This window comes from Berghia stephanieae, chromosome 6 (assembly GCF_034508935.2).
Source record: "Berghia stephanieae isolate SIO BIC M18660-M18661 chromosome 6, UCSD_Bste_1.3, whole genome shotgun sequence".
Taxonomy (NCBI): Eukaryota; Metazoa; Mollusca; class Gastropoda; order Nudibranchia; family Aeolidiidae; genus Berghia; species Berghia stephanieae.
The window spans coordinates 4,471,905-4,478,078 of record NC_088365.1 but is presented as its reverse complement, the minus strand read 5'-3'; positions in this window follow the sequence as shown (position 1 = coordinate 4,478,078).

The window sequence follows — 6,174 nt, the reverse complement described above, 5'->3', positions numbered from 1 at the left end:
AGTATTTTTAAGAAGCCTAATCATATCAAAAATAATTGAGCTTTTATATTAGCGTGATAACCACTAAATTAATGTGCCGAAAGCGCTTTACAAAGGGTCCCCAGCAACACTTAAAATGTAAGACGAGACATGACGTCTGTGAGGGAGTATGGCAATCCTATTTTCGTCAGAAACAATAGAGAATGTCAATGTAAGCAGAGAGTTTATAAGCTAACGCTTACGCGTTAACTATACAATCTCTCTGATGTAAGTAAACTGTCTTTTCCAAAGACTCAACTTTGCGGACCCAAGGACTCAATCTGACGCAGATGTGAATTGGCTCAACTTTGCAGATATATATGGGTGATAAACACAGAGCTGTGAGTATTAGGTAGACTTATGTTGTGAAAAGCATAAGCCCTTTCCTTTAGGGGAGAAAACTGATTTAACTACAACATGGTAGCAAGAGGCAAGTCGCCCTTTAATAAAAAAAGAAGGAAAAAAAACCCCAAGAAATATTTTCCCCAGCACCCATCCTGCTTTACTAATGATAGATTTTGACGTGTAAGTGTAATGACCTCTTTAGTACAATTCACCCGTATATGAAATAAGGATAAACTTTTATGAAAGGTGATATGTTTGATGCGACGTATACATATATGCAAGTCTGACATCCGAATGCAATTATAGGCCTAGATTTACATTATTGTAATGGACAATAGTTTGCGTCATTTTTTAATTATTTTTTTTGGGGGGGGGGGGGGTTTTCTATTTTAACAATGAGCCCATAATAAATTATGTTATCAGACCTGCAAATATGTGCGCGTCGGTTTGGAGTTGTTGCAAGCGTGCAATAAAAGTCGCGAACTCCTGCGTTTGAAATTTCAAACTCATTCCCGACGGGCGCTCCCAAGGTCACGCCACGGTATTTGGGAACTCGCTCGAAACTCAAAATGTAGGAGTTCAAACTCTGTATCTTATTGTGTAAATTCTTGACCTTTTATGTGAATATAAAGAGAAGATTTTGTCATTACGAAGCAATGAGATGCATATCAAGAAGAGAAGAAGCTCCTGTTTGGTTTGCTTACCTACTCCATTCGTGGACACTTTCATGACTCGCTGTTGCCCTCCATGGCGATACCGAAACATTTGAGTCATGTTCAGAAAAACGATGAACTCTTTGATATATAATTAATACCTATTAATCCTTTTCTTTTTAAGCAAGAAGTAAGCGTCGCTGTGAGAATCCGTGGTTAAAGTTTAACAAATGAAAACGGAAGTGTGTAATCGGTCCTCCCGTCAATGCATAAACAATGAATAGGTTACATATTGAATCGTAAGGTGGCATAACTACTATAGTAACAGGATGTAGGCATATTCTTATGATGGGAGTACACGAGCGCGGCAGGATAATCTTTGTTTTTTTTTGTTTTGTTTTTTTTTTTTTTGTTTTTTTTTTGTTTGTTTGTTTGTTTTTTTTTTGTTTTGTTTGTTTTTGTTTTGATGACCAGTATTTATATAGGATAGAAAATAAGATGCCATTACTCTGAAACCAGAAGATCAGTTGAACAATGCATGTATCCAGTCCTCCGGAAGAGTGGTTTACACTTCCAATGAGATTAAACCAGTTTTTTTTTCTTGACATCACACCGTTGTTCTCTATGATAGGGAATTGCCAGACTATAAGTTACCAAATGCTACAGATGAACCCAGATCCAATACCAAACCTTTGATGTAAGTCTAATGGTCTCAAAATGATGAAGCACTAAGACTACCCCTCACCTATGCATATACGAGATGGAAGTCGGTTTGGACGAAATCAATCTCTCGCGATTTTTTGGGTTATTTTATTATATTAATCCTCTCAAGCCATCCTAAAATGAACATGATACTCTCCAATGAACCCATCGCATCTTTTTGGCCTCAGATGGTAAATGATTATATTGATTTTAATTGTCAAAAGGGAAATAGTAACTTTTATTAAATAAAATAAGCATGTGAAGCAAAATATGATAATATAAAATAAAAACAAGTGAACAGTTGATGAAAAATCAAAAAACGAAACAAATTTGCCCATACAAGTTACCTTATCATTCCTATAAATATGGACGGCCTCCCCAATATCCCAATCCTATTAACACATTCCTTGTTTTCAACGCAAAATAAAAGAAGACATGAACTCTTAAAGTGTCCTGACCAAAGTGACACACTCTTTCCTTCTTAAAAAATTGTTCAGTATTGCATGCAGACAAAGATTAACGGTAGTAATAGCACTACACACACACACTTGGTGTCGCAACCTTAGTCTCAGTATTGTCTGTTAGTGCCGCGCTGAAGACCGGTCTAGACCGCGGTCCGACGGTCTTTTAGCTGTGAACCGAAGACCGGTCCCATAGGGGAAGATCGGCGGCGGTCCTCACTTCTTATCACCTTTCAACTAGTGCGGGGCGGTCCTTGCAAGGACCACGGTCCTACGGTCTCGCGCCATAGCCTACTACTTCCCCAGCGCAGGGTTGCCAGATTATTTTTCAACAAAATGCCAGGGGAAGACTCAAAAAATGCCAAAACACTCAAAAAGATGCCAAAGTCTGTTGACTCCCACCCCCACTAAGAAAACTACTCACTTTTGATAGACAATTTACTATCATATCCTGGTGGCTTGCGTGTTTTCTTTTCTTTTTCTTTTCTTTTTTTTTTTTTGTTTTTTTTTTTTTTGAATTATACTAAATTTCCTGTTGGGGTAATTATTTACCTACTGACTACTAAGTGGAGTGCTAAACCACTACACCACGGTTGGATTTTAAGAATGAAAAAGAAATGTGAAGATGTTTGTTTTTACGCGTTTAGAAATAATTAAGAAAAGGTGTCATTTGAAGAATTTGAAGTATAATATACAAGAAAAGAAAATGCCAAATGAAAATGCCAAATGCCAAATGATTTTTCTAATGCCAAACGGTTTTCAAAAATGCCATAATGATCGCAATGACAATGATCTATGGTGAAGGCATGACCCCTCTTCTCTAATGGGTTATTGTTTGAAATGTATGTGACTACTAAAGATGTGTGTGTTTGTGTGTGTGTGTGTGTGTGTGTGTGTGTGTCGAACCTAGCAAGTAGCAAATCCGATTTTTTGTTTTCTTTTGTCCATCTCTTGTCACCACTCCTTTCTATCGCAGTGTTGTCATTTAAAATAATACAATAATATTAAAATTTCGTTGGTGTTTTTACTAATCAAATAATATGAGTTTCATTAGTTTCTTCCTTCCAAAAAACCCAGTTATAACGTCTGAATTTTAAAAAAGTCCAATAGAATATTTGGGGACCCCGATAGCTCAGTTGATAGAGCACTCTCTTTATACGCAAAGGGCCAGAGATCGATCCCGGGTGCAGTCGATTTTTTTCTGAATCCCTGTCTACTCAGCAATGAATGGGTAGCTGAGTTTGTTAGATCTGGCAAAAAGTCACCATCGACCCTCTTATTACCTCATCCACCCCCTCTTATTATAACTTCACGTCTCTCTCTTACTCTTCAATGCTCGCTGCCCTCTAATGTGTGTGTGTGTGTGTGGGGGGGGGGGGGGGGGTAGGAGTTGCGTGTGTGTATCAACGCCACGAACAACTCGATCAACGCCTTGGGCGATGCCATTATCTCCGTTAATGGGGATAAATTTCAAATTTTATTAAATTATCGAAGTAACAATGAAGTACGGTGAGCAAATAAAGAAGGCATCACCCCTCTTCTCTAATTGGGTTACAATTTGAAATGAGTGTGACTACTCCGTGTGTTTTACTCCTGTAGACCACGGTTTTCATCGTGTAGCGGTCTTTAACGGTTCAAGAATGAACGATCCCATGGTCTCAAAGGTCAAACCGGTTCGAATTTCCAACAGTCTCTCAGGAATGTTCAATGTCGAAAAGGACCGGTCCTAGGACCGGTCCTTGCGGTCTTCATTTCCCAAGGACCGTAGGACCGTGGTCCTTAAGCTTGCCAAGGACCGCCCCGCACTATTGTCTGTCAATACATTGGGGGGGGGGGGGGGGGGGGGAGGGGAGAGTTGTTTTGTTACATTAGGCCCTTGTTGATCCTGTAGTATTCAGATCATGACCTACTAGAGAGTCATGGTTCAGATCCTTATCTTACACAGGTGTCTGCTCCCTAATTTCTCAATTTGATATTAAAAAAAAAAAAAAGAACAAAATGGAGCTACTCAAATGTCTTCGTCCTCGCCCTCTCGTGTTCAATGTTTGTGTTGTTTGATGGAAGCGAGGGTGAAAGGGGTACCCTTTTGAGGAGTATAGGAATTAAAATTGTTCCAACTACCAGGAACCTCTGACTCATAACGCATTACACAGTGTCGATTGAAATTATTGAGTACTGATGGTTACTTTAGTCAATACTTTACAATATCAATTACTGTCCATCGAGTAAGCGAGAGTTTCAAACATTTGCCAATGTGATTTTCCAAAACTTGCCAAATAAGTAATTGAAAAATTGATCCTTATGCATACACTCAATAAATCTGTATTTCTTATCCTACTGATATGAGTTACTAAAAGTCTTGAATTTAGATCCTAAGGCAAAAAATCGAATCAGCAAAACTCATGAAAATATTAAATATAATTAATAAGCACGAACAAATGAAGGAGAGGATGAAACATTCATGGAACCAATCACATTTGTTTACTGTCAAAAGAATACCACTGTCATGTTTCAGACACGCTGACACAACTGATTTACGATGTAAGACTATAGAATAATGTGGTCTCTCTTCGTTCTCTCTATCTATCTATCTCTTTATCTCACTCTATCCACCTATCTATCTATCTAACTATATCTATCTATCTATCGAGCTAGCTAGCTGTGGAACAAGACCATTCTAAAAATGGCAATGTCATCGAACAAACGGGGAAAAAGTTTTGACTTTTAGAACGCCAAGTTGGCTATTACTGTTTATTTATTTTTTTTTATTTTTTTTTTTGTTAAATGACGAGTTGCCAGATCAAATTATAAAAATGCCAAGTAAATTATAGCCAAATGATTTTCAATAATATGCATCTATAGGTATGCTGAGAGGACAAACGATGAAATATTATTATAACAAAAGTATTAAAAATATATTTATTTTTCAAGAAAGTTAAAAATCAGTAAATCAAGTGACCAGATGTGCATTATGATAAACATCAAGTGCGAGTTAGTTTATTGTAGTCTGATAGTTGCAGACATCGGCTCCACATGATCCTCCAATCCTCTTCGTCATTAGTCCTTATAGAGAAATCTAAATCTCTCATCCTTCCATCTATCTTTTATTGTAAGAGTACCGAATTATTAGTTTTTGATTTAAAGTACAAATATTATGTAATAGTAGTATATAATTTTTTTAAGGATATTATTTTGGATCACAATGTCAAACTGGCATCAAAATAATCTGAAAGCTGGCAACCGCAGGACATAAACTAATTATCTGGCAAATTTTGAGTCGCGTCCCTTGACCCAAAAGAACGCTGTCTTTTGTTTCGGGGATGGGCACTAACCGATATTGAAGAGATAGCTGACACGAGTATATATCGATGAATGGAAAGTACTTATGATATAGAAGAAATGAAATTGACGTCACTCAGCTCTTTGTTTTTGTTTTTCAGCCAGTAATTTCATGAGTAGTTCTCACTTAATTCTATCAAGCATACTATAAACGTTCAAGGTTACACATAGATTTCTGTGTTGGTGCTTTATATCCAGCTGGCGGATGTTAAGAGTATTTCCTTGATTACACACACACACACACACATTCACACCCGCAAACACACACGCACACACACATTCTGTCTGTCTGTCTGTCTGTCTCTCTCTCTCTCTCTCTCTCTCTTTCTTTCTCTCTCCCTCCCTCTCTCTCTCTCTCTCTCTCTCTCTCTCTCTCTCTCTATATATATATATATATATATATATATATATATAATCTTTCTCTTAAGGTTTTCTGCATGCACCTTATTCTAAGGCTTCACAAGGGCGGCTTTGTGGTCTTGTGGTATGATACTCGCTTTCGGATCGGAAGCTCCTGGGTAAAAGTCTCGCTCAGAGCATAGTTGAGTCCTTGGAAAAGGCTCTTTACTAAATTCTCTCACAGTGCTCAGGTGTAAAATGAGTACCTGGCCGTTAACAGTGTTGTCTATGTCTGAAAAAAAATATAATATCGCCCA